Below are 24,751 nucleotides of genomic sequence, written 5' to 3'. Positions count from 1 at the left end.
TTGGGAACCGTCAGCCAGAGTGCTGCGCCTGGGAATGGGGGCCCTTTCTCCCAGCCTCCCGCTTCATACTTACCTGGCAGGGGCGATACCGTGATCAAGAAGGTGGTTCACCCTGGGCGAGGCTCAGCCATTGCACTGCTCTGTTGACCCCAGCGAATTCCCCAAATGTGGGAATCTCGACTGCATAATTTCTGCTAGTGGGGATCTGCGTCCGCCTCTCCCCGACCGTCATGTTGAATGAAGCCGCCGCGGCTCGCCGCCGCGTGCTGACGGGAGGTGAAGCGCCGCTGCGCCGCGCCCTCCGTCCAACTGGTTCGCCAGGCCCAAGCTCCACGGTGCTTCGCTTGTTTCTGCCGTGCCGAAGCGGGCGGGAATGTTAAACCGCACGGCGACATAACCGCTGCCGAGGCTTCGCGCTGAAGCCGCGAGTTGTGCTTAAACGCCAGTGCCAATGAACCGACGGTGTGCTCGTTAAGAAGCTCGAATAGATTGCAAGCAAATGCACAATAAAATCCAAGTCGACAAAATCTGAGGGACAGTGGAGGTCCGCTGCGATTCGCTGGCCCTTACATTTCCAATCGCACGCCAAGCCCGCGAACCGCTTCCGTATTCCGTCAAGGGCAGCAGAGCTGCTGTGGCCCTTTCAAACGGGTCGCAATGAATGTATCGCGTGTGCTTTCCTTTTGGACGACAGAATACCTGTCCTGGGAACGCTTCTGCCACAGTACGGATGATTAGCTTTTGCGCTTTTGTGCAGTCACGGGCCCTCGGTTCCTTTCTGAGAGGCAGTAAGCGCTTGCCAAGGTGAGCTAACGCTGAGGGCAGGGAAGTCTGAGATTCGGTGTCTTGGGAACCGTCAGCCAGAGTGCTGCGTCTGGGAATGGGGCCCTTTCTCCCAGCCTCCCGCTTCATACTTACCTGGCAGGGGCGATACCGTGATCAAGAAGGTGGTTCACCCTGGGCGAGGCTCAGCCATTGCACTCCGGCTCTGTTGACCCCAGCGAATTCCCCAAATGTGGGAATCTCGACTGCATAATTTCTGCTAGTGGGGACTGCGTCGCGCTCTCCCCGACCGTCATGTTGAATGAAGCCGCCGCTGCTCGCCGCCGCGTGCTGACGGGAGGTGAAGCGCCGCCAGCGCCGCGACCCTCCGTCCAACTGGTTCGCCAGGCCCAAGCTCCACGGTGCTTCGCTTGTTTCTGCCGTGCCGCCGAGCGGGCGGGAATGTTAAACCGCACGGCGATTACATCAACCGCGCCGAGGCTTCGGGCGCTGAAGCCGCGAAGTTGTGCTTAAACGCCAGTGCCAATGAACCGACGGTGTGCTCGTTAAGAAGCTCGAATAGATTGCAAGCAAATGCACAATAAAATCCGAAGTCGACAAAATCTGAGGGGACAGTGGAGGTCCGCTACGATTCGCTGGCCCTTACATTTCCAATCGCACGCCAAGCCCGCGAACCGCTTCCCGTATTCCGTCAAGGGCAGCAGAGCGGCTGTGGCCCTTTCAAACGGGTCGCAATGAATGTATCGCGTGTGCTTTCCTTTTGAACGACAGAATAACTGTCCTGGGAACGCTCTGCCACAGTACGGATGATTAGCTTTTGCGCTTTTGTGCAGTCACGGGCCCTCGGTTCCTTTCTGAGAGGCAGTAAGCGCTTGCCAAGGTGAGCTAACGCTGAGGGCAGGGAAGTCTGAGATTCGGTGTCTTGGGAACCGTCAGCCAGAGTGCTGCGCCTGGGAATGGGGGCCCTTTCTCCCAGCCTCCCGCTTCATACTTACCTGGCAGGGGCGATACCGTGATCAAGAAGGTGGTTCACCCTGGGCGAGGCTCAGCCATTGCACTCCGGCTCTGTTGACCCCAGCGAATTCCCCAAATGTGGGAATCTCGACTGCATAATTTCTGCTAGTGGGGACTGCGTCCGCGCTCTCCCCGACCGTCATGTTGAATGAAGCCGGGCGGCTCGCCGCCGCGTGCTGACGGGAGGTGAAGCGCCGCTGCCGCCGCGGCCCTCCGTCCAACTGGTTCGGCCAGGCCCAAGCTCCACGGTGCTTCGCTTGTTTGCCGTGCCGCCGAGCGGGCGGGAATGTTAAACCGCACGGCGATTACAACCGCGCCGAGGCTTCGCGCTGAAGCCGCGAAGTTGTGCTTAAACGCCAGTGCCAATGAACCGACGGTGTGCTCGTTAAGAAGCTCGAATAGATTGCAAGCAAATGCACAATAAAATCCGAAGTCGACAAAATCTGAGGGACAGTGGAGGTCCGCGCGATTCGCTGGCCCTTACATTTCCAATCGCACGCCAAGCCCGCGAACCGCTTCCCGTATTCCGTCAAAGGGCAGCAGAGCGGCTGTGGCCCTTTCAAACGGGTCGCAATGAATGTATCGCGTGTGCTTTCCTTTTGAACGACAGAATAACTGTCCTGGGAACGCTTCTGCCACAGTACGGATGATTAGCTTTTGCGCTTTTGTGCAGTCACGGGCCCTCGGTTCCTTTCTGAGAGGCAGTAAGCGCTTGCCAAGGTGAGCTAACGCTGAGGGCAGGGAAGTCTGAGATTCGGTGTCTTGGGAACCGTCAGCCAGAGTGCTGCGTCTGGGAATGGGGGCCCTTTCTCCCAGCCTCCCGCTTCATACTTACCTGGCAGGGGCGATACCGTGATCAAGAAGGTGGTTCACCCTGGGCGAGGCTCAGCCATTGCACTCCGGCTCTGTTGACCCCAGCGAATTCCCCAAATGTGGGAATCTCGACTGCATAATTTCTGCTAGTGGGGACTGCGTCCGCGCTCTCCCCGACCGTCATGTTGAATGAAGCTGCCGCTCGCCGCCGCCGCTGCTGACGGGGAGGTGAAGCGCCGCAAGCGCCGCGCCCTCCGTCTAACTGGTTCGCCAGGCCCAAGCTCCACGGTGCTTCGCTTGTTTGCCGTGCCGCCGAGCGGGCGGGAATGTTAAACCGCACGGCGACATAACCGCGCCGAGGCTTCGCGCTGAAGCCGCGAAGTTGTGCTTAAACGCCAGTGCCAATGAACCGACGGTGTGCTCGTTAAGAAGCTCGAATAGATTGCAAGCAAATGCACAATAAAATCCGAAGTCGACAAAATCTGAGGGGACAGTGGAGGTCCGCTATGATTCGCTGGCCCTTACATTTCCAATCGCACGCCAAGCCCGCGAACCGCTTCCGTATTCCGTCAAGGGCAGCAGAGCGCGGCTGTGGCCCTTTCAAACGGGTCGCAATGAATGTATCGCGTGTGCTTTCCTTTTGAACGACAGAATAACTGTCCTGGGAACGCTCTGCCACAGTACGGATGATTAGCTTTTGCGCTTTTGTGCAGTCACGGGCCCTCGGTTCCTTTCTGAGAGGCAGTAAGCGCTTGCCAAGGTGAGCTAACGCTGAGGGCAGGGAAGTCTGAGATTCGGTGTCTTGGGAACCGTCAGCCAGAGTGCTGCGCCTGGGAATGGGGGCCCTTTCTCCCAGCCTCCCGCTTCATACTTACCTGGCAGGGGCGATACCGTGATCAAGAAGGTGGTTCACCCTGGGCGAGGCTCAGCCATTGCACTCCGGCTCTGTTGACCCCAGCGAATTCCCCAAATGTGGGAATCTCGACTGCATAATTTCTGCTAGTGGGGACTGCGTCCGCGCTCTCCCCGACCGTCATGTTGAATGAAGCCGGCTGCTCGCCGCCGCGTGCTGACGGGAGGTGAAGCGCCGCTGCCGCCGCGGCCCTCCGTCTAACTGGTTCGCCAGGCCCAAGCTCCACGGTGCTTCGCTTGTTTCTGCCGTGCCGCCGAGCGGGCGGGAATGTTAAACCGCACGGCGACATAACCGCGCCGAGGCTTCGCGCTTGAAGCCGCAAGTTGTGCTTAAACGCCAGTGCCAACGAACCGACGGTGTGCTCGTTAAGAAGCTCGAATAAATTGCAAGCAAATGAACAATAAAATCCAAGTCGACAAAATCTGAGGGGACAGTGGAGGTCCGCTATGCGATTCGCTGGCCCTTACATTTCCAATCGCACGCCAAGCCCGCGAACCGCTTCCGTATGCCGTCAAGGGCAGCAGAGCGCGGCTGTGGCCCTTTCAAACGGGTCGCAATGAATGTATCGCGTGTGCTTTCCTTTTGAACGACAGAATAACTGTCCTGGGAACGCTCTGCCACAGTACGGATGATTAGCTTTTGCGCTTTTGTGCAGTCACGGGCCCTCGGTTCCTTTCTGAGAGGCAGTAAGCGCTTGCCAAGGTGAGCTAACGCTGAGGGCAGGGAAGTCTGAGATTCGTGTCTTGGGAACCGCCAGCCAGAGTGCTGCGCCTGGGAATGGGGGCCCTTTCTCCCAGCCTCCCGCTTCATACTTACCTGGCAGGGGCGATACTGTGATCAAGAAGGTGGTTCACCCTGGGCGAGGCTCAGCCATTGCACTCCGGCTCTGTTGACCCCAGCGAATTCCCCAAATGTGGGAATCTCGACTGCATAATTTCTGCTAGTGGGGACTGCGTCCGCGCTCTCCCCGACCGTCATGTTGAATGAAGCCGGCCGCGGCTCGCCGCCGTGCTGACGGGAGGTGAAGCGCCGCTGCGCCGCGCCCTCCGTCTAACTGGTTCGCCAGGCCCAAGCTCCACGGTGCTTCGCTTGTTTCTGCCGTGCCGCCGAGCGGGCGGGAATGTTAAACCGGCACGGCGACATAACCGCTGCCGAGGCTTCGCGCGCTGAAGCCGCGAAGTTGTGCTTAAACGCCAGTGCCAATGAACCGACGGTGTGCTCGTTAGAAGCTCGAATAGATTGCAAGCAAATGCACAATAAAATCCAAGTCGACAAAATCTGAGGGGACAGTGGAGGTCCGCTATGCGATTCGCTGGCCCTTACATTTCCAATCGCACGCCAAGCCCGCGAACCGCTTCCGTATTCCGCCAAGGGCAGCAGAGCGGCTGTGGCCCTTTCAAACGGGTCGCAATGAATGTATCGCGTGTGCTTTCCTTTTGAACGACAGAATAACTGTCCTGGGAACGCTTCTGCCACAGTACGGATGATTAGCTTTTGCGCTTTTGTGCAGTCACGGGCCCTCGGTTCCTTTCTGAGAGGCAGTAAGCGCTTGCCAAGGTGAGCTAACGCTGAGGGCAGGGAAGTCTGAGATTCGTGTCTTGGGAACCGTCAGCCAGAGTGCTGCGCCTGGGAATGGGGGCCCTTTCTCCCAGCCTCCCGCTTCATACTTACCTGGCAGGGCGATACCGTGATCAAGAAGGTGGTTCACCCTGGGCGAGGCTCAGCCATTGCACTCCGGCTCTGTTGACCCCAGCGAATTCCCCAAATGTGGGAATCTCGACTGCATAATTTCTGCTAGTGGGGACTGCGTCCCGCTCTCCCCGACCGTCATGTTGAATGAAGCTGCGGCTCGCCGCCGCTGCTGACGGGAGGTGAAGCGCCGCTGCCGCCGCGCCCTCCGGCCCAACTGGTTCGCCAGGCCCAAGCTCCACGGTGCTTCGCTTGTTTCTGCCGTGCCGCCGAGCGGGCGGGGAATGTTAAACCGGCACGGCGATTACAACCGCGCCGAGGCTTCGGCGCTCGAAGCCGCGAGTTGTGCTTAAACGCCAGTGCCAATGAACCGACGGTGTGCTCGTTAAGAAGCTCGAATAGATTGCAAGCAAATGCACAATAAAATCCAAGTCGACAAAATCTGAGGGGACAGTGGAGGTCCGCTATATTCGCTGGCCCTTACATTTCCAATCGCACGCCAAGCCCGCGAACCGCTTCCGTATTCCGCCAAGGGCAGCAGAGCGCTGCTGTGGCCCTTTCAAACGGGTCGCAATGAATGTATCGCGGTGCTTTCCTTTTGAACGACAGAATAACTGTCCTGGGAACGCTCTGCCACAGTACGGATGATTAGCTTTTGCGCTTTTGTGCAGTCACGGGCCCTCGGTTCCTTTCTGAGAGGCAGTAAGCGCTTGCCAAGGTGAGCTAACGCTGAGGGCAGGGAAGTCTGAGATTCGTGTCTTGGGAACCGTCAGCCAGAGTGCTGCGTCTGGGAATGGGGGCCCTTTCTCCCAGCCTCCCGCTTCATACTTACCTGGCAGGGGCGATACCGTGATCAAGAAGGTGGTTCACCCTGGGCGAGGCTCAGCCATTGCACTCCGGCTCTGTTGACCCCAGCGAATTCCCCAAATGTGGGAATCTCGACTGCATAATTTCTGCTAGTGGGGGACTGCGTCCGCGCTCTCCCCCGACCGTCATGTTGAATGAAGCCGGCCGCGGCTCGCCGCCGCGTGCTGACGGGAGGTGAAGCGCCGCTGAGCGCCGCGGCCCTCCGTCCAACTGGTTCGCCAGGCCCAAGCTCCACGGTGCTTCGCTTGTTTCTGCCGTGCCGCCGAAGCGGGCGGGAATGTTAAACCGGCACGGCGACATAACCGCGCCGAGGCTTCGCGCTGAAGCCGCGAAGTTGTGCTTAAACGCCAGTGCCAATGAACCGACGGTGTGCTCGTTAAGAAGCTCGAATAGATTGCAAGCAAATGCACAATAAAATCCAAGTCGACAAAATCTGAGGGACAGTGGAGGTCCGCTACGATTCGCTGGCCCTTACATTTCCAATCGCACGCCAAGCCCGCGAACCGTTTCCCGTATTCCGTCAAGGGCAGCAGAGCGCGGCTGTGGCCCTTTCAAACGGGTCGCAATGAATGTATCGCGTGTGCTTTCCTTTTGAACGACAGAATAACTGTCCTGGGAACGCCTGCCACAGTACGGATGATTAGCTTTTGCGCTTTTGTGCAGTCACGGGCCCTCGGTTCCTTTCTGAGAGGCAGTAAGCGCTTGCCAAGGTGAGCTAACGCTGAGGGCAGGGAAGTCTGAGATTCGGTGTCTTGGGAACCGCCAGCCAGAGTGCTGCGCCTGGGAATGGGGCCCTTTCTCCCAGCCTCCCGCTTCATACTTACCTGGCAGGGGCGATACCGTGATCAAGAAGGTGGTTCACCCTGGGCGAGGCTCAGCCATTGCACTCCGGCTCTGTTGACCCCAGCGAATTCCCCAAATGTGGGAATCTCGACTGCATAATTTCTGCTAGTGGGGACTGCGTCCGCGCCTCTCCCCGACCGTCATGTTGAATGAAGCCGGCGCGGCTCGCCGCCGCGTGCTGACGGGAGGTGAAGCGCCGCTGCGCCGCGCCCTCCGTCCAACTGGTTCGCCAGGCCCAAGCTCCACGGTGCTTCGCTTGTTTCTGCCGCCGAGCGGGCGGGAATGTTAAACCGCACGGCGATTACAACCGCCGAGGCTTCGCGCTTGAAGCCGCGAAGTTGTGCTTAAACGCCAGTGCCAATGATCCGACGGTGTGCTCGTTAAGAAGCTCGAATAGATTGCAAGCAAATGCACAATAAAATCCAAGTCGACAAAATCTGAGGGACAGTGGAGGTCCGCTACGATTCGCTGGCCCTTACATTTCCAATCGCACGCCAAGCCCGCGAACCGCTTTCCCGTATTCCGTCAAGGGCAGCAGAGCGCGGCTGTGGCCCTTTCAAACGGGTCGCAATGAATGTATCGCGTGTGCTTTCCTTTGAACGACAGAATAACTGTCCTGGGAACGCTCTGCCACAGTACGGATGATTAGCTTTTGCGCTTTTGTGCAGTCACGGGCCCTCGGTTCCTTTCTGAGAGGCAGTAAGCGCTTGCCAAGGTGAGCTAACGCTGAGGGCAGGGAAGTCTGAGATTCGTGTCTTGGGAACCGTCAGCCAGAGTGCTGCGCCTGGGAATGGGGGCCCTTTCTCCCAGCCTCCCGCTTCATACTTACCTGGCAGGGGCGATACCGTGATCAAGAAGGTGGTTCACCCTGGGCGAGGCTCAGCCATTGCACTCCGGCTCTGTTGACCCCAGCGAATTCCCCAAATGTGGGAATCCCGACTGCATAATTTCTGCTAGTGGGGACTGCGTCCGCGCTCTCCCCGACCGTCATGTTGAATGAAGCCGCGGCTGCTCGCCGCGTGCTGACGGGAGGTGAAGCGCCGCTGAAGCGCCGCGGCCCTCCGTCCAACTGGTTCGCCAGGCCCAAGCTCCACGGTGCTTCGCTTGTTTCTGCCGTGCCGCCGAGCGGGCGGGAATGTTAAACCGGCACGGCGATTACAACCGCTGCCGAGGCTTCGCGCTTGAAGCCGCGAAGTTGTGCTTAAACGCCAGTGCCAATGAACCGACGGTGTGCTCGTTAAGAAGCTCGAATAGATTGCAAGCAAATGCACAATAAAATCCAAGTCGACAAAATCTGAGGGGACAGTGGAGGTCCGCTGCGATTCGCTGGCCCTTACATTTCCAATCGCACGCCAAGCCCGCGAACCGCTTCCCGTATTCCGTCAAGGGCAGCAGAGCGCTGCTGTGGCCCTTTCAAACGGGTCGCAATGAATGTATCGCGTGTGCTTTCCTTTTGAACGACAGAATAACTGTCCTGGGAACGCTCTGCCACAGTACGGATGATTAGCTTTTGCGCTTTTGTGCAGTCACGGGCCCTCGGTTCCTTTCTGAGAGGCAGTAAGCGCTTGCCAAGGTGAGCTAACGCTGAGGGCAGGGAAGTCTGAGATTCGTGTCTTGGGAACCGTCAGCCAGAGTGCTGCGCCTGGGAATGGGGGCCCTTTCTCCCAGCCTCCCGCTTCATACTTACCTGGCAGGGCGATACCGTGATCAAGAAGGTGGTTCACCCTGGGCGAGGCTCAGCCATTGCACTCCGGCTCTGTTGACCCCAGCGAATTCCCCAAATGTGGGAATCTCGACTGCATAATTTCTGCTAGTGGGGACTGCGTCCGCGCTCTCCCCGACCGTCATGTTGAATGAAGCCGCCGCTCGCCGCCGCGTGCTGACGGGGAGGTGAAGCGTCGCGAAGCGTCGCTGCCCTCCGTCTAACTGGTTCGCCAGGCCCAAGCTCCACGGTGCTTCGCTTGTTTCTGCCGTGCCGCCGAGCGGGCGGGAATGTTAAACCGCACGGCGACATACAACCGCCGAGGCTTCGCGCTTGAAGCCGCGAAGTTGTGCTTAAACGCCAGTGCCAATGAACCGACGGTGTGCTCGTTAAGAAGCTCGAATAGATTGCAAGCAAATGCACAATAAAATCCAAGTCGACAAAATCTGAGGGGACAGTGGAGGTCCGTTGCGATTCGCTGGCCCTTACATTTCCAATCGCACGCCAAGCCCGCGAACCGCTTCCGTATTCCGCCAAGGGCAGCAGAGCGGCTGTGGCCCTTTCAAACGGGTCGCAATGAATGTATCGCGTGTGCTTTCCTTTTGAACGACAGAATAACTGTCCTGGGAACGCTTCTGCCACAGTACGGATGATTAGCTTTTTGCGCATTTGTGCAGTCACGGGCCCTCGGTTCCTTTCTGAGAGGCAGTAAGCGCTTGCCAAGGTGAGCTAACGCTGAGGGCAGGGAAGTCTGAGATTCGGTGTCTTGGGAACCGTCAGCCAGAGTGCTGCGCCTGGGAATGGGGCCCTTTCTCCCAGCCTCCCGCTTCATACTTACCTGGCAGGGGCGATACCGTGATCAAGAAGGTGGTTCGCCCTGGGCGAGGCTCAGCCATTGCACTCCGGCTCTGTTGACCCCAGCGAATTCCCCAAATGTGGGAATCTCGACTGCATAATTTCTGCTAGTGGGGACTGCGTCGCGCCTCCCCGACCGTCATGTTGAATGAAGCTGCCGCGGCTCGCCGCCGCGTGCTGACGGGAGGTGAAGCGCCGCTGCCGCCGCGGCCCTCCGTCCAACTGGTTCGCCAGGCCCAAGCTCCACGGTGCTTCGCTTGTTTCTGCCGTACGCCGAGCGGGCGGGAATGTTAAACCGCACGGCGATTACAACCGCGCCGAGGCTTCGCGCTGAAGCCGCGAAGTTGTGCTTAAACGCCAGTGCCAATGAACCGACGGTGTGCTCGTTAAGAAGCTCGAATAGATTGCAAGCAAATGCACAATAAAATCCAAGTCGACAAAATCTGAGGGACAGTGGAGGTCCGCTATGCGATTCGTTGGCCCTTACATTTCCAATCGCACGCCAAGCCCGCGAACCGTTTCCCGTATTCCGTCAAGGGCAGCAGAGCGCGGCTGTGGCCCTTTCAAACGGGTCGCAATGAATGTATCGCGTGTGCTTTCCTTTTGAACGACAGAATAACTGTCCTGGGAACGCTCTGCCACAGTACGGATGATTAGCTTTTGCGCTTTTGTGCAGTCACGGGCCCTCGGTTCCTTTCTGAGAGGCAGTAAGCGCTGCAAGGTGAGCTAACGCTGAGGGCAGGGAAGTCTGAGATTCGTGTCTTGGGAACCGTCAGCCAGAGTGCTGCGCCTGGGAATGGGGGCCCTTTCTCCCAGCCTCCCGCTTCATACTTACCTGGCAGGGCGATACCGTGATCAAGAAGGTGGTTCACCCTGGGCGAGGCTCAGCCATTGCACTGCTCTGTTGACCCCAGCGAATTCCCCAAATGTGGGAATCTCGACTGCATAATTTCTGCTAGTGGGGACTGCGTCCGCGCTCTCCCCGACCGTCATGTTGAATGAAGCCGCTGCTCGCCGCCGCTGCTGACGGGAGGTGAAGCGCCGCTGCCGCCGCGGCCCTCCGTCTAACTGGTTCGCCAGGCCCAAGCTCCACGGTGCTTCGCTTGTTTCTGCCGTGCCGAGCGGGCGGGAATGTTAAACCGCACGGCGATTACAACCGCGCCGAGGCTTCGCGCTGAAGCCGCGAAGTTGTGCTTAAACGCCAGTGCCAATGAACCGACGGTGTGCTCGTTAAGAAGCTCGAATAGATTGCAAGCAAATGCACAATAAAATCCAAGTCGACAAAATCTGAGGGGACAGTGGAGGTCCGCTATGCGATTCGCTGGCCCTTACATTTCCAATCGCACGCCAAGCCCGCGAACCGTTTCCCGTATTCCGTCAAGGGCAGCAGAGCGCGGCTGTGGCCCTTTCAAACGGGTCGCAATGAATGTATCGCGTGTGCTTTCCTTTTGAACGACAGAATAACTGTCCTGGGAACGCCTGCCACAGTACGGATGATTAGCTTTTGCGCTTTTGTGCAGTCACGGGCCCTCGGTTCCTTTCTGAGAGGCAGTAAGCGCTTGCCAAGGTGAGCTAACGCTGAGGGCAGGGAAGTCTGAGATTCGTGTCTTGGGAACCGTCAGCCAGAGTGCTGCGCCTGGGAATGGGGCCCTTTCTCCCAGCCTCCCGCTTCATACTTACCTGGCAGGCGATACCGTGATCAAGAAGGTGGTTCACCCTGGGCGAGGCTCAGCCATTGCACTGCTCTGTTGACCCCAGCGAATTCCCCAAATGTGGGAATCTCGACTGCATAATTTCTGCTAGTGGGGACTGCGTCCGCGCTCCCCGACCGTCATGTTGAATGAAGCCGCCGGCTCGCCGCCGCTGCTGACGGGAGGTGAAGCGCCGCTGAGCGCCGCGCCCTCCGTCCAACTGGTTCGCCAGGCCCAAGCTCCACGGTGCTTCGCTTGTTTCTGCCGTGCCGCCGAGCGGGCGGGGAATGTTAAACCGGCACGGCGATTACAACTGCCGAGGCTTCGTCGCTTGAAGCCGCGAGTTGTGCTTGAACGCCAGTGCCAATGAACCGACGGTGTGCTCGTTAAGAAGCTCGAATAGATTGCAAGCAAATGCACAATAAAATCCGAAGTCGACAAAATCTGAGGGGACAGTGGAGGTCCGTTGCGATTCGTTGGCCCTTACATTTCCAATCGCACGCCAAGCCCGCGAACCGCTTCCGTATTCCGTCAAGGGCAGCAGAGCGCGGCTGTGGCCCCTTTCAAACGGGTCGCAATGAATGTATCGCGTGTGCTTTCCTTTTGAACGACAGAATAACTGTCCTGGGAACGCTCTGCCACAGTACGGATGATTAGCTTTTGCGCTTTTGTGCAGTCACGGGCCCTCGGTTCCTTTCTGAGAGGCAGTAAGCGCTTGCGCAAGGTGAGCTAACGCTGAGGGCAGGGAAGTCTGAGATTCGGTGTCTTGGGAACCGTCAGCCAGAGTGCTGCGCCTGGGAATGGGGGCCCTTTCTCCCAGCCTCCCGCTTCATACTTACCTGGCAGGGGCGATACCGTGATCAAGAAGGTGGTTCACCCTGGGCGAGGCTCAGCCATTGCACTGCTCTGTTGACCCCAGCGAATTCCCCAAATGTGGGAATCTCGACTGCATAATTTCTGCTAGTGGGGACTGCGTCCGCGCTCTCCCCGACCGTCATGTTGAATGAAGCTGCCGCTCGCGGCTCGCCGCGTGCTGACGGGAGGTGAAGCGCCGCGGCGCCGCGGCCCTCCGTCCAACTGGTTCGCCAGGCCCAAGCTCCACGGTGCTTCGCTTGTTTCTGCCGTGCCGCCGAGCGGGCGGGAATGTTAAACCGCACGGCGATTACAACCGCGCCGAGGCTTCGCGCTGAAGCCGCGAGTTGTGCTTGAACGCCAGTGCCAATGAACCGACGGTGTGCTCGTTAAGAAGCTCGAATAGATTGCAAGCAAATGCACAATAAAATCCGAAGTCGACAAAATCTGAGGGGACAGTGGAGGTCCGTTGCGATTCGTTGGCCCTTACATTTCCAATCGCACGCCAAGCCCGCGAACCGTTTCCGTATTCCGTCAAGGGCAGCAGAGCGCGGCTGTGGCCCTTTCAAACAGGTCGCAATGAATGTATCGAGTGTGCATTCCTTATTAACGACAGTATAACTGTCCTGGGAACGCTTCTGCCACAGTACGGATGATTAGCTTTTGCGCTTTTGTGCAGTCACGGGCCCTCGGTTCCTTTCTGAGAGGCAGTAAGCGCTTGCCAAGGTGAGCTAACGCTGAGGGCAGGGAAGTCTGAGATTCGGTGTCTTGGGAACCGTCAGCCAGAGTGCTGCGTCTGGGAATGGGGCCCTTTCTCCCAGCCTCCCGCTTCATACTTACCTGGCAGGGCGATACCGTGATCAAGAAGGTGGTTCACCCTGGGCGAGGCTCAGCCATTGCACTCCGGCTCTGTTGACCCCAGCGAATTCCCCAAATGTGGGAATCTCGACTGCATAATTTCTGCTAGTGGGGACTGCGTCCGCGCTCTCCCCGACCGTCATGTTGAATGAAGCCGGCCCGCGGCTCGCCGCGCGTGCTGACGGGAGGTGAAGCGCCATGGCGCGCCGCGGCCCTCCGTCCAACTGGTTCGCCAGGCCCAAGCTCCACGGTGCTTCGCTTTGCTCTGCCGTGCCGCCGAGCGGGCGGGAATGTTAAACCGGCACGGCGATTACAACCAGCGCCCGAGGCTTCGCGCTGAAGCCGCGAGTTGTGCTTAAACGCCAGTGCCAACGAACCGACGGTGTGCGCGTTAAGAAGCTCGAATAGATTGCAAGCAAATGCACAATAAAATCCGAAGTCGACAAAATCTGAGGGGACAGTGGAGGTCCGTTGCGATTCGTTGGCCCTTACATTTCCAATCGCACGCCAAGCCCGCGAACCGTTTCCCGTATTCCGTCAAGGGCAGCAGAGCGCGGCTGTGGCCCTTTCAAACGGGTCGCAATGAATGTATCGCGTGTGCTTTCCTTTTGAACGACAGAATAACTGTCCTGGGAACGCTTCTGCCACAGTACGGATGATTAGCTTTTGCGCTTTTGTGCAGTCACGGGCCCTCGGTTCCTTTCTGAGAGGCAGTAAGCGCTTGCCAAGGTGAGCTAACGCTGAGGGCAGGGAAGTCTGAGATTCGTGTCTTGGGAACCGTCAGCCAGAGTGCTGCGTCTGGGAATGGGGCCCTTTCTCCCGGCCACCCGCTTCATACTTACCTGGCAGGGGCGATACCGTGATCAAGAAGGTGGTTCACCCTGGGCGAGGCTCAGCCATTGCACTCCGGCTCTGTTGACCCCAGCGAATTCCCCAAATGTGGGAATCTCGACTGCATAATTTCTGCTAGTGGGGGACTGCGTCCGCGCTCTCCCCCGACCGTCATGTTGAATGAAGCGGCCGCGGCTCGCCGCCGCTGCGTGCTGGCGGAGGTGAAGCGCCCATGCCGCCGCGCCCTCCGTCCAACTGGTTCGCTCGTGGGCCCAAGCTCCACGGTGCTTCGTTTGCTCTGCCGTGCCGCCGAGCGGGCGGGGAATGTTAAACCGGCACGGCGATTACAACCGCGCCGAGGCTTCGGCGCTTGAAGCCGCGAGTTGTGCTTAAACGCCAGTGCCAATGAACCGACGGTGTGCTCGTTAAGAAGCTCGAATAGATTGCAAGCAAATGCACAATAAAATCCGAAGTCGACAAAATCTGAGGGACAGTGGAGGTCCGCTATGCGATTCGCTGGCCCTTACATTTCCAATCGCACGCCAAGCCCGCGAACTGCGTTTCCGTATTCCGTCAAAGGGCAGCAGAAGCGCGGCTGTGGCCCTTTCAAGCGGGTCGCAATGAATGTATCGCGTGTGCTTTCCTTTTGAACGACAGAATAACTGTCCTGGGAACGCTTCTGCCACAGTACGGATGATTAGCTTTTGCGCTTTTGTGCAGTCACGGGCCCTCGGTTCCTTTCTGAGAGGCAGTAAGCGCTTGCCAAGGTGAGCTAACGCTGAGGGCAGGGAAGTCTGAGATTCGGTGTCTTGGGAACCGTCAGCCAGAGTGCTGCGTCTGGGAATGGGGCCCTTTCTCCCAGCCTCCCGCTTCATACTTACCTGGCAGGGGCGATACCGTGATCAAGAAGGTGGTTCACCCTGGGCGAGGCTCAGCCATTGCACTCGGGCTCTGTTGACCCCAGCGAATTCCCCAAATGTGGGAATCTCGACTGCATAATTTCTGCTAGTGGGGGACTGCGTCCGCGCTCTCCCCCGACCGTCATGTTGAATGAAGCCGGACGCGGCTGGCAGCTGCGTGCTGACGGGGAGGTGAAGCGCCCGCGGCGCCGCGCCCTCCGTCCAACTGGTTCGCTCGTGGGCCCAAGCTCCACGGTGATTCGTTTGCACTGCCGTGCCGCCCGGCGGGCGGGAATGTTAAACCGGCACGGCGATTACAACGCGCCGAGGCTTCGGGCGCTTAGCCCGCGAGTTGTGCTTAAACGCCAGTGCCAATGAACCGACGGTGTGCTCGTTAAGAAGCTCGAATAGATTGCAAGCAAATGCACAATAAAATCCGAAGTCGACAAAATCTGAGGGGACAGTGGAGGTCCGTTGCGATTCGTTGGCCCTTACATTTCCAATCGCACGCCAAGCCCGCGAACCGTTTCCAGTATTCCGTCAAGGGCAGCAGAAGCGCGGCTGTGGCCCTTTCAAGCGGGTCGCAATGAATGTATCGCGTGTGCTTTCCTTTTGAGCGACAGAATAACTGTCCTGGGAACGCTCTGCCACAATGCGGATGATTAGCTTTTGCGCTTTTGTGCAGTCACGGGCCCTCGGTTCCTTTCTGAGAGGCAGTAAGCGCTTGCCAAGGTGAGCTAACGCTGAGGGCAGGGAAGTCTGAGATTCGGTGTCTTGGGAACCGTCAGCCAGAGTGCTGCGTCTGGGAATGGGGCCCTTTCTCCCAGCCTCCCGCTTCATACTTACCTGGCAGGGGCGATACCGTGATCAAGAAGGTGGTTCACCCTGGGCGAGGCTCAGCCATTGCACTCCGGCTCTGTTGACCCCAGCGAATTCCCCAAATGTGGGAATCTCGACTGCATAATTTCTGCTAGTGGGGGACTGCGTCCGCTCCCCCGACCGTCATGTTGAATGAAGCCGGCCGCGGCTCGCCGCCGCGTGCTGACGGGGAGGTGAAGCGCCGCGAAGCGCCGCGGCCCTCCGTCCAACTGGTTCGCTCGTGGGCCCAAGCTCCACGGTGCTTCGTTGCTCTGCCGTGCCGCCCGGCGGGCGGGAATGTTAAACCGGCCGCGGCGATTACAACCGCCCGAGGCTTGGCGGCAAAGCGCGAAGTTGTGCTTAAGCGCCAGTGCCAATGAACCGACGGTGTTCTCGTTAAGAAGCTCGAATAGATTGCAAGCAAATGCACAATAAAATCCGAAGTCGACAAAATCTGAGGGGACAGTGGAGGTCCGTTGCGATTCGTTGGCCCTTACATTTCCAATCGCACGCCAAGCCCGCGAACCGTTTCCGTATTCCGTCAAAGGGCAGCAGAAGCGCGGCTGTGGCCCTTTCAAGCGGTCGCAATGAATGTATCGCGTGTGCTTTCCTTTTGAACGACAGAATAACTGTCCTGGGAACGCTCTGCCACAGTACGGATGATTAGCTTTTGCGCTTTTGTGCAGTCACGGGCCCTCGGTTCCTTTCTGAGAGGCAGTAAGCGCTTGCCAAGGTGAGCTAACGCTGAGGGCAGGGAAGTCTGAGATTCGGTGTCTTGGGAACCGTCAGCCAGAGTGCTGCGTCTGGGAATGGGGCCCTTTCTCCCAGCCTCCCGCTTCATACTTACCTGGCAGGGGCGATACCGTGATCAAGAAGGTGGTTCACCCTGGGCGAGGCTCAGCCATTGCACTCCGGCTCTGTTGACCCCAGCGAATTCCCCAAATGTGGGAATCTCGACTGCATAATTTCTGCTAGTGGGGGACTGCGTCCGCGCTCTCCCCCGACCGTCATGTTGAATGAAGCGGCGGCGGCTCGCCGCGGCGTGCTGACGGGAGGTGAAGCGCCCGCCGCCGCGGCCCTCCGTCCAACTGGTTACGCTCGTGGGCCCAAGCTCCACGGTGCCCGTTTGCTCTGCCGTGCCGCCCGGCCGGGCGGGAATGTTAAACCGGCACGGCGATTACAACCGCGCCCGAGGCTTGGCGCTGAAGCCGCGGTTGTGCTTAAACGCCAGTGCCAACGAACCGACGGTGTGCTCGTTAAGAAGCTCGAATAGATTGCAAGCAAATGCACAATAAAATCCGAATTCGACAAAATCTGAGGGGACAGTGGAGGTCCGTTGCGATTCGTTGGCCCTTACATTTCCAATCGCACGCCAAGCCCGCGAACCGTTTCCCGTATTCCGTCAAAGGGCAGCAGAAGCGCGGCTGTGGCCCTTTCAAGCGGGTCGCAATGAATGTATCGCGTGTGCTTTCCTTTTGAGCGACAGAATAACTGTCCTGGGAACGCTCTGCCACAATGCGGATGATTAGCTTTTGCGCTTTTGTGCAGTCACGGGCCCTCGGTTCCTTTCTGAGAGGCAGTAAGCGCTTGCCAAGGTGAGCTAACGCTGAGGGCAGGGAAGTCTGAGATTCGGTGTCTTGGGAACCGTCAGCCAGAGTGCTGCGTCTGGGAATGGGGGCCCTTTCTCCCAGCCTCCCGCTTCATACTTACCTGGCAGGGCGATACCGTGATCAAGAAGGTGGTTCACCCTGGGCGAGGCTCAGCCATTGCACTCCGGCTCTGTTGACCCCAGCGAATTCCCCAAATGTGGGAATCTCGACTGCATAATTTCTGCTAGTGGGGGACTGCGTCCGCGCTCTCCCCCGACCGTCATGTTGAATGAAGCCGGCCGCGGCTGCCGCGGCGTGCTGACGGGAGGTGAAGCGCCCTTGGCGCCGCGCCCTCCGTCCAACTGGTTCGCTCGTGGGCCCAAGCTCCACGGTGCTTCGCGTTTGCTCTGCCGTGCCGCCCGGCGGGCGGAATGTTAAACCGGCACGGCGATTACAACAGCGCCGAGGCTTGGCGCTTGAAGCCGCGAGTTGTGCTTGAACGCCAGTGCCAATGAACCGACGGTGTGCTTTCGTTAAGAAGCTCGAATAGATTGCAAGCAAATGCACAATAAAATCCGAAGTCGACAAAATCTGAGGGGACAGTGGAGGTCCGTTGCGATTCGTTGGCCTTACATTTCCAATCGCACGCCAAGCCCGCGAACCGTTTCCCGTATTCCGTCAAGGGCAGCAGAAGCGCGGCTGTGGCCCTTTCAAGCAGTCGCAATGAATGTATCGTGTGCTTTCCTTTTGAACGACAGAATAACTGTCCTGGGAACGCTCTGCCACAGTACGGATGATTAGCTTTTGCGCTTTTGTGCAGTCACGGGCCCTCGGTTCCTTTCTGAGAGGCAGTAAGCGCTTGCCAAGGTGAGCTAACGCTGAGGGCAGGGAAGTCTGAGATTCGGTGTCTTGGGAACCGTCAGCCAGAGTGCTGCGTCTGGGAATGGGGGCCCTTTCTCCCAGCCTCCCGCTTCATACTTACCTGGCAGGGGCGATACCGTGATCAAGAAGGTGGTTCACCCTGGGCGAGGCTCAGCCATTGCACTCGGCTCTGTTGACCCCAGCGAATTCCCCCAAATGTGGGAATCTCGACTGCATAATTTCTGCTAGTGGGGACTGCGTCGCGCTCTCCCCGACCGTCATGTTGAATGAAGCCGGCCCGCGGCTCGCCGCGCGTGCTGGCCGGGAGGTGAAGCGCCCATGGCGCCAGCGACCCTCCGTCCAACTGGTTCGCTCGTGGGCCCAAGCTCCACGGTGCTTCCGTTGCTCTGCCGTGCCGCCCGGCGGGCGGGAATGTTAAACCGGCACGGCGATTACAACCGCGCCGAGGCTTGGCGCTCGAAGCCGCGAGTTGTGCTTAAACGCCAGTGCCAATGAACCGACGGTGTGCTCGTTAAGAAGCTCGAATAGATTGCAAGCAAATGCACAATAAAATCCGAAGTCGACAAAATCTGAGGGACAGTGGAGGTCCGTTGCGATTCGTTGGCCTTACATTTCCAATCGCACGCCAAGCCAGCGAACCGTTTCCCGTATTCCGTCAAGGGCAGCAGAAGCGCGGCTGTGGCCCCTTTCAAGCGGGTCGCAATGAATGTATCGCGTGTGCTTTCCTTTTGAACGACAGAATAACTGTCCTGGGAACGCTCTGCCACAGTACGGATGATTAGCTTTTGCGCTTTTGTGCAGTCACGGGCCTCGGTTCCTTTCTGAGAGGCAGTAAGCGCTTGCCAAGGTGAGCTAACGCTGAGGGCAGGGAAGTCTGAGATTCGGTGTCTTGGGAACCGTCAGCCAGAGTGCTGCGTCTGGGAATGGGGCCCTTTCTCCCAGCCTCCCGCTTCATACTTACCTGGCAGGGCGATACCGTGATCAAGAAGGTGGTTCACCCTGGGCGAGGCTCAGCCATTGCACTCCGGCTCTGTTGACCCCAGCGAATTCCCCAAATGTGGGAATCTCGACTGCATAATTTCTGCTAGTGGGGACTCGTCCGCGCTCTCCCCGACCGTCATGTTGAATGAAGCGGCGCGGCTCGCCGCGCGTGCTGACGGGAGGTGAAGCGCCCATGGCGTCGCGGCCCTCCGTCCAACTGGTTCGCTCGTGGGCCCAAGCTCCACGGTGCCCGTTTGCTCTGCCGTGCCGCCCGGCGGCGGAATGTTAAACCGGCACGGCGATTACAACCGCGCGAGGCTTGGCGCGCTTGAAGCCGCGAAGTTGTGCTTAAACGCCAGTGCCAATGAACCCGACGGTGTGCTCGTTAAGAAGCTCGAATAGATTGCAAGCAAATGCACAATAAAATCCGAAGTCGACAAAATCTGAGGGGACAGTGGAGGTCCGTTGCGATTCGTTGGCCCTTACATTTCCAATCGTACGCCAAGCCCGCGAACCGTTTCCCGTATTCCGTCAAGGGCAGCAGAAGCGCGGCTGTGGCCCTTTCAAGCGGGTCGCAATGAATGTATCGCGTGTGCTTTCCTTTTGAACGACAGAATAACTGTCCTGGGAACGCTCTGCCACAGTACGGATGATTAGCTTTTGCGCTTTTGTGCAGTCACGGGCCCTCGGTTCCTTTCTGAGAGGCAGTAAGCGCTTGCCAAGGTGAGCTAACGCTGAGGGCAGGGAAGTCTGAGATTCGGTGTCTTGGGAACCGTCAGCCAGAGTGCTGCGTCTGGGAATGGGGGCCCTTTCTCCCAGCCTCCCGCTTCATACTTACCTGGCAGGGGCGATACCGTGATCAAGAAGGTGGTTCACCCTGGGCGAGGCTCAGCCATTGCACTCCGGCTCTGTTGACCCCAGCGAATTCCCCAAATGTGGGAATCTCGACTGCATAATTTCTGCTAGTGGGGGACTGCGTCCGCGCTCTCCCCCGACCGTCATGTTGAATGAAGCCGGCGCGGCTCGCCGCGCGATGCTGACGGGGAGGTGAAGCGCCCGCGGCGCCGCGGCCCTCCGTCCAACTGGTTCGCCGTGGGCCCAAGCTCCACGGTGCTTCGCTTGCTCTGCCGTGCCGCCCGGCGGCGGAATGTTAAACCGGCACGGCGATTACAACCGCGCCCGAGGCTTGGCGCTTGAAGCTGAAGTTGTGCTTAAACGCCAGTGCCAATGAACCGACGGTGTGCTCGTTAAGAAGCTCGAATAGATTGCAAGCAAATGCACAATAAAATCCGAAGTCGACAAAATCTGAGGGGACAGTGGAGGTCCGTTGCGATTCGTTGGCCCTTACATTTCCAATCGCACGCCAAGCCCGCGAACCGTTTCCCGTATTCCGTCAAGGGCAGCAGAGCGCGGCTGTGGCCCTTTCAAACGGGTCGCAATGAATGTATCGCGTGTGCTTTCCTTTTGATCGACAGAATAACTGTCCTGGGAACGCTCTGCCACAATGCGGATGATTAGCTTTTTGCGCTTTTGTGCAGTCACGGGCCCTCGGTTCCTTTCTGAGAGGCAGTAAGCGCTTGCCAAGGTGAGCTAACGCTGAGGGCAGGGAAGTCTGAGATTCGGTGTCTTGGGAACCGTCAGCCAGAGTGCTGCGTCTGGGAATGGGGCCCTTTCTCCCAGCCTCCCGCTTCATACTTACCTGGCAGGGGCGATACCGTGATCAAGAAGGTGGTTCACCCTGGGCGAGGCTCAGCCATTGCACTCGGCTCTGTTGACCCCAGCGAATTCCCCAAATGTGGGAATCTCGACTGCATAATTTCTGCTAGTGGGGGACTGCGTCCGCGCTCTCCCCCGACCGTCATGTTGAATGAAGCCGGCCGCGGCGCGCCGCCGCGTGCTGACGGGGAGGTGAAGCGCCGCGAAGCGCCGCGGCCCTCCGTCCAACTGGTTCGCTCGTGGGCCCAAGCTCCACGGTGCTTCGTTTGCTCTGCCGTGCCGCCGCGGCGAAGAATGTTGAACCGGCACGGCGATTACAACCGCGCCGAGGCTTCGGCGCTTCGCCGCGAAGTTGTGCTTAAACGCCAGTGCCAATGAACCGGCGGTGTGCTCGTTAAGAAGCTCGAATAGATTGCAAGCAAATGCACAATAAAATCCGAAGTCGACAAAATCTGAGGGACAGTGGAGGTCCGTTGCGATTCGTTGGCCCTTACATTTCAATCGCACGCCAAGCCCGCGAACCGTTTCCCGTATTCCGTCAAGGGCAGCAGAAGCGGCTGTGGCCCTTTCAAGCGGAGTCGCAATGAATGTATCGCGTGTGCTTTCCTTTTGAACGACAGAATAACTTTGTCCTGGGAACGCTCTGCCACAGTACGGATGATTAGCTTTTGCGCTTTTGTGCAGTCACGGGCCCTCGGTTCCTTTCTGAGAGGCAGTAAGCGCTTGCCAAGGTGAGCTAACGCTGAGGGCAGGGAAGTCTGAGATTCGGTGTCTTGGGAACCGTCAGCCAGAGTGCTGCGTCTGGGAATGGGGGCCCTTTCTCCCAGCCTCCCGCTTCATACTTACCTGGCAGGGGCGATACCGTGATCAAGAAGGTGGTTCACCCTGGGCGAGGCTCAGCCATTGCACTCCGGCTCTGTTGACCCCAGCGAATTCCCCAAATGTGGGAATCTCGACTGCATAATTTCTGCTAGTGGGGGACTGCGTCCGCGCTCTCCCCCGACCGTCATGTTGAATGAAGCTGGCCGCGGCTGCGCCGCCGCGTGCTGACGGGAGGTGAAGCGCCCGCGGCGTCGCGGCCCTCCGTCCAACTGGTTCGCTTCGTGGGCCCAAGCTCCACGGTGCTTCGCTTGCTCTGCCGTGCCGCCCGGCGGGCGGGAATGTTAAACCGGCACGGCGATTACAACCGCGCCGAGGCTTCGCGCGCTGAAGCCAGCGAAGTTGTGCTTAAACGCCAGTGCCAACGAACCGACGGTGTGCTCGTTAGAAGCTCGAATAGATTGCAAGCAAATGCACAATAAAATCCGAAGTCGACAAAATCTGAGGGGACAGTGGAGGTCCGTTGCGATTCGTTGGCCCTTACATTTCCAATCGCCGCCAAGCCCGCTAACCGTTTCCGTATTCCGTCAAGGGCAGCAGAAGCGCGGCTGTGGCCCTTTCAAGCGGGTCGCAATGAATGTATCGCGTGTGCTTTCCTTTTGAGCGACAGAATAACTGTCCTGGGGCGCTCTGCCACAGTACGGATGATTAGCTTTTGCGCTTTTGTGCAGTCACGGGCCCTCGGTTCCTTTCTGAGAGGCAGTAAGCGCTTGCCAAGGTGAGCTAACGCTGAGGGCAGGGAAGTCTGAGATTCGGTGTCTTGGGAACCGTCAGCCAGAGTGCTGCGTCTGGGAATGGGGCCCTTTCTCCCAGCCTCCCGCTTCATACTTACCTGGCAGGGCGATACCGTGATCAAGAAGGTGGTTCACCCTGGGCGAGGCTCAGCCATTGCACTCCGGCTCTGTTGACCCCAGCGAATTCCCCCAAATGTGGGAATCTCGACTGCATAATTTCTGCTAGTGGGGGACTGCGTCCGCGCTCTCCCCGACCGTCATGTTGAATGAAGCCCGGCGCGGCTACCGCGCGTGCTGACGGGGAGGTGAAGCGCCCATGAGCGTCGCGGCCCTCCGTCCAACTGGTTCGCTCGTGGGCCCAAGCTCCACGGTGCCCGTTTGCTCTGCCGTGCCGCCCGGCGGCGAATGTTAAACCGGCACGGCGATTACAACCGCGCCGAGGCTTGAGCGGCAAGCCAGCGAGTTGTGCTTAAACGCCAGTGCCAATGAACCGACGGTGTGCTCGTTAAGAAGCTTCGAATAGATTGCAAGCAAATGCACAATAAAATCCGAAGTCGACAAAATCTGAGGGACAGTGGAGGTCCGTTGCGATTCGTTGGCCTTACATTTCAATCGCCGCCAAGCCCGCGAACCGTTTCCGTATTCCGTCAAAAAGGAGCAGCAGAAGCGGCTGTAGCCCCTTTCAAGCGAGTGCGCAATGAATGTATCGCGTGTGCTTTCCTTTTGAACGACAGAATAACTGTCCTGGGAGCGGCTCTGCCACAGTGCGGATGATTAGCTTTTGCGCTTTTGTGCGATCACGGGCCCTCGGTTCCTTTCTGAGAGGCAGTAAGCGCTTGCCAAGGTGAGCTAACGCTGAGGGCAGGGAAGTCTGAGATTCGGTGTCTTGGGAACCGTCAGCCAGAGTGCTGCGTCTGGGAATGGGGGCCCTTTCTCCCAGCCTCCGCTTCATACTTACCTGGCAGGCGATACCGTGATCAAGAAGGTGGTTCACCCTGGGCGAGGCTCAGCCATTGCACTCCGGCTCTGTTGACCCCAGCGAATTCCCAAATGTGGGAATCTCGACTGCATAATTTCTGCTAGTGGGGACTGCGTCCCGGCGCTCTCCCCGACCGTCATGTTGAATGAAGCCGGCTGACGCGGCTCGCCGCGGCGTGCTGGCGGGGAGGTGAAGCGCCGCTGACGTCGCGGCCCTCCGTCCAACTGGATTCGCTCGTGGGCCCAAGCTCCACGGTGCCGTTTGCTCTGCCCGTGCCGCCAGGCGGGCGGAATGTTAAACCGGCACGGCGATTACAACCGCGCCGAGGCTTCGGCAAAGCGCGAGCGAGTTGTGCTTGAGCGCCAGTGCCAATGAACCGACGGTGTGCTCGTTAAGAAGCTCGAATAGATTGCAAGCAAATGCACAATAAAATCCGAAGTCGACAAAATCTGAGGGACAGTGGAGGTCCGTTCGCGATTCGTTGGCCCTTACATTTCCAATCGCCGCCAAGCCCGCGAACCGTTTCCCGTATTCCGTCAAGGGCAGCAGAAGCGGCTGTGGCCCTTTCAAGCGGGTGCCAATGAATGTATCGCGTGTGCTTTCCTTTTGAGCGACAGAATAACTGTCCTGGGAGCGCTCTGCCACAATGCGGATGATTAGCTTTTGCGCTTTTGTGCAGTCCACGGGCCCTCGGTTCCTTTCTGAGAGGCAGTAGCGCTTGCCAAGGTGAGCTAACGCTGAGGGCAGGGAAGTCTGAGATTCGGTGTCTTGGGAACCGTCAGCCAGAGTGCTGCGTCTGGGAATGGGGGCCCTTTCTCCCAGCCTCCCGCTTCATACTTACCTGGCAGAGGCGATACCGTGATCAAGAAGGTGGTTCACCCTGGGCGAGGCTCAGCCATTGCACTCCGGCTCTGTTGACCCCAGCGAATTCCCCAAATGTGGGAATCTCGACTGCATAATTTCTGCTAGTGGGGGACTGGGTCCGGCGCTCTCCCCGACCGTCATGTTGAATGAAGCCGGCGGCGGCTGCCGCTGCGTGCTGACGGGAGGTGAAGCGCCCAAGCGCCGCGGCCCTCCGTCAACTGGTTCGCTCGTGGGCCCAAGCTCCACGGTGCTTCGTTTGCTCTGCCGTGCCGCCCGGCCAGGCGGGAATGTTAAACCGGCGCGGCGATTACAACGCGCGCCGAGGCTTGGTAACGAAGCCCGCGAGTTGTGCTTGAACGCCAGTGCCAATGAACCGGCGGTGTGCTCGTTAGAAGCTTCGAATAGATTGCAAGCAAATGCACAATAAAATCCGAAGTCGACAAAATCTGAGGGGACAGTGGAGGTCCGTTGCGATTCGTTGGCCCTTACATTTCCAATCGCACGCCAAGCCGCGAACCGTTTCCGTATTCCGTCAAGGGCAGCAGAAGCGTGACTGTGGCCCTTTCAAGCGGTCGCAATGAATGTATCGCGTGTGCTTTCCTTTTGAGCGACAGAATAACTGTCCTGGGAACGCTCTGCCACGAGTACGGATGATTAGC

The 24,751-nt window shown here is 58.5% G+C and overlaps 29 non-coding genes across 29 annotated transcripts; all 29 read left to right on the top strand.

Annotated features, from left to right (window-relative positions):
* Positions 1 to 65: 65 nt before the first annotated feature.
* LOC148188398 (U1 spliceosomal RNA) lies at positions 66 to 224 on the top strand. The gene has a single exon (XR_015777801.1). It is a non-coding gene; the product is annotated as a U1 spliceosomal RNA (small nuclear RNA).
* A 686-nt stretch (positions 225 to 910) lies between these two features.
* Positions 911 to 1,072, top strand: LOC148188397 (U1 spliceosomal RNA). The gene has a single exon (XR_015777779.1). It is a non-coding gene; the product is annotated as a U1 spliceosomal RNA (small nuclear RNA).
* Positions 1,073 to 1,770: 698 nt separating this feature from the next.
* On the top strand, positions 1,771 to 1,933 carry LOC148188396 (U1 spliceosomal RNA). The gene has a single exon (XR_015777844.1). It is a non-coding gene; the product is annotated as a U1 spliceosomal RNA (small nuclear RNA).
* Positions 1,934 to 2,624: 691 nt separating this feature from the next.
* On the top strand, positions 2,625 to 2,787 carry LOC148188395 (U1 spliceosomal RNA). Its single transcript, XR_015777843.1, has one exon. It is a non-coding gene; the product is annotated as a U1 spliceosomal RNA (small nuclear RNA).
* Positions 2,788 to 3,477: 690 nt separating this feature from the next.
* On the top strand, positions 3,478 to 3,640 carry LOC148188394 (U1 spliceosomal RNA). The gene has a single exon (XR_015777842.1). It is a non-coding gene; the product is annotated as a U1 spliceosomal RNA (small nuclear RNA).
* Positions 3,641 to 4,331: 691 nt separating this feature from the next.
* Positions 4,332 to 4,494, top strand: LOC148188393 (U1 spliceosomal RNA). The gene has a single exon (XR_015777773.1). It is a non-coding gene; the product is annotated as a U1 spliceosomal RNA (small nuclear RNA).
* A 692-nt stretch (positions 4,495 to 5,186) lies between these two features.
* LOC148188392 (U1 spliceosomal RNA) lies at positions 5,187 to 5,347 on the top strand. The gene has a single exon (XR_015777797.1). It is a non-coding gene; the product is annotated as a U1 spliceosomal RNA (small nuclear RNA).
* A 689-nt stretch (positions 5,348 to 6,036) lies between these two features.
* On the top strand, positions 6,037 to 6,200 carry LOC148188391 (U1 spliceosomal RNA). Its single transcript, XR_015777808.1, has one exon. It is a non-coding gene; the product is annotated as a U1 spliceosomal RNA (small nuclear RNA).
* Positions 6,201 to 6,895: 695 nt separating this feature from the next.
* LOC148188390 (U1 spliceosomal RNA) lies at positions 6,896 to 7,058 on the top strand. Its single transcript, XR_015777776.1, has one exon. It is a non-coding gene; the product is annotated as a U1 spliceosomal RNA (small nuclear RNA).
* A 685-nt stretch (positions 7,059 to 7,743) lies between these two features.
* Positions 7,744 to 7,906, top strand: LOC148188389 (U1 spliceosomal RNA). The gene has a single exon (XR_015777778.1). It is a non-coding gene; the product is annotated as a U1 spliceosomal RNA (small nuclear RNA).
* A 695-nt stretch (positions 7,907 to 8,601) lies between these two features.
* On the top strand, positions 8,602 to 8,763 carry LOC148188388 (U1 spliceosomal RNA). Its single transcript, XR_015777789.1, has one exon. It is a non-coding gene; the product is annotated as a U1 spliceosomal RNA (small nuclear RNA).
* A 691-nt stretch (positions 8,764 to 9,454) lies between these two features.
* LOC148188387 (U1 spliceosomal RNA) lies at positions 9,455 to 9,614 on the top strand. Its single transcript, XR_015777786.1, has one exon. It is a non-coding gene; the product is annotated as a U1 spliceosomal RNA (small nuclear RNA).
* A 692-nt stretch (positions 9,615 to 10,306) lies between these two features.
* LOC148188386 (U1 spliceosomal RNA) lies at positions 10,307 to 10,465 on the top strand. The gene has a single exon (XR_015777802.1). It is a non-coding gene; the product is annotated as a U1 spliceosomal RNA (small nuclear RNA).
* A 686-nt stretch (positions 10,466 to 11,151) lies between these two features.
* On the top strand, positions 11,152 to 11,308 carry LOC148188385 (U1 spliceosomal RNA). The gene has a single exon (XR_015777806.1). It is a non-coding gene; the product is annotated as a U1 spliceosomal RNA (small nuclear RNA).
* Positions 11,309 to 12,001: 693 nt separating this feature from the next.
* LOC148188384 (U1 spliceosomal RNA) lies at positions 12,002 to 12,161 on the top strand. Its single transcript, XR_015777795.1, has one exon. It is a non-coding gene; the product is annotated as a U1 spliceosomal RNA (small nuclear RNA).
* Positions 12,162 to 12,854: 693 nt separating this feature from the next.
* Positions 12,855 to 13,016, top strand: LOC148188383 (U1 spliceosomal RNA). The gene has a single exon (XR_015777787.1). It is a non-coding gene; the product is annotated as a U1 spliceosomal RNA (small nuclear RNA).
* A 698-nt stretch (positions 13,017 to 13,714) lies between these two features.
* LOC148188382 (U1 spliceosomal RNA) lies at positions 13,715 to 13,878 on the top strand. The gene has a single exon (XR_015777799.1). It is a non-coding gene; the product is annotated as a U1 spliceosomal RNA (small nuclear RNA).
* Positions 13,879 to 14,584: 706 nt separating this feature from the next.
* LOC148188381 (U1 spliceosomal RNA) lies at positions 14,585 to 14,748 on the top strand. Its single transcript, XR_015777839.1, has one exon. It is a non-coding gene; the product is annotated as a U1 spliceosomal RNA (small nuclear RNA).
* A 700-nt stretch (positions 14,749 to 15,448) lies between these two features.
* On the top strand, positions 15,449 to 15,610 carry LOC148188380 (U1 spliceosomal RNA). The gene has a single exon (XR_015777791.1). It is a non-coding gene; the product is annotated as a U1 spliceosomal RNA (small nuclear RNA).
* Positions 15,611 to 16,307: 697 nt separating this feature from the next.
* LOC148188379 (U1 spliceosomal RNA) lies at positions 16,308 to 16,471 on the top strand. Its single transcript, XR_015777788.1, has one exon. It is a non-coding gene; the product is annotated as a U1 spliceosomal RNA (small nuclear RNA).
* Positions 16,472 to 17,170: 699 nt separating this feature from the next.
* On the top strand, positions 17,171 to 17,333 carry LOC148188378 (U1 spliceosomal RNA). The gene has a single exon (XR_015777783.1). It is a non-coding gene; the product is annotated as a U1 spliceosomal RNA (small nuclear RNA).
* A 698-nt stretch (positions 17,334 to 18,031) lies between these two features.
* Positions 18,032 to 18,193, top strand: LOC121939302 (U1 spliceosomal RNA). The gene has a single exon (XR_015777796.1). It is a non-coding gene; the product is annotated as a U1 spliceosomal RNA (small nuclear RNA).
* Positions 18,194 to 18,892: 699 nt separating this feature from the next.
* LOC148188377 (U1 spliceosomal RNA) lies at positions 18,893 to 19,052 on the top strand. The gene has a single exon (XR_015777800.1). It is a non-coding gene; the product is annotated as a U1 spliceosomal RNA (small nuclear RNA).
* A 698-nt stretch (positions 19,053 to 19,750) lies between these two features.
* LOC148188376 (U1 spliceosomal RNA) lies at positions 19,751 to 19,914 on the top strand. The gene has a single exon (XR_015777777.1). It is a non-coding gene; the product is annotated as a U1 spliceosomal RNA (small nuclear RNA).
* A 697-nt stretch (positions 19,915 to 20,611) lies between these two features.
* Positions 20,612 to 20,774, top strand: LOC121939281 (U1 spliceosomal RNA). Its single transcript, XR_015777861.1, has one exon. It is a non-coding gene; the product is annotated as a U1 spliceosomal RNA (small nuclear RNA).
* A 700-nt stretch (positions 20,775 to 21,474) lies between these two features.
* LOC121939318 (U1 spliceosomal RNA) lies at positions 21,475 to 21,638 on the top strand. The gene has a single exon (XR_006105441.2). It is a non-coding gene; the product is annotated as a U1 spliceosomal RNA (small nuclear RNA).
* A 701-nt stretch (positions 21,639 to 22,339) lies between these two features.
* Positions 22,340 to 22,503, top strand: LOC148188375 (U1 spliceosomal RNA). The gene has a single exon (XR_015777792.1). It is a non-coding gene; the product is annotated as a U1 spliceosomal RNA (small nuclear RNA).
* A 696-nt stretch (positions 22,504 to 23,199) lies between these two features.
* Positions 23,200 to 23,361, top strand: LOC148188374 (U1 spliceosomal RNA). The gene has a single exon (XR_015777803.1). It is a non-coding gene; the product is annotated as a U1 spliceosomal RNA (small nuclear RNA).
* Positions 23,362 to 24,061: 700 nt separating this feature from the next.
* Positions 24,062 to 24,226, top strand: LOC148188373 (U1 spliceosomal RNA). Its single transcript, XR_015777794.1, has one exon. It is a non-coding gene; the product is annotated as a U1 spliceosomal RNA (small nuclear RNA).
* Positions 24,227 to 24,751: the final 525 nt, after the last annotated feature.

Source organism: Plectropomus leopardus, chromosome 10 (genome assembly GCF_026936395.1).
Source record: "Plectropomus leopardus strain MGB_pleo_1.0 chromosome 10, ASM2693639v1, whole genome shotgun sequence".
Taxonomy (NCBI): domain Eukaryota; kingdom Metazoa; phylum Chordata; class Actinopteri; order Perciformes; family Serranidae; genus Plectropomus; species Plectropomus leopardus.
Note: the sequence above shows the minus strand (reverse complement) of the source record. Positions and strands in the feature narration are given on the sequence as shown.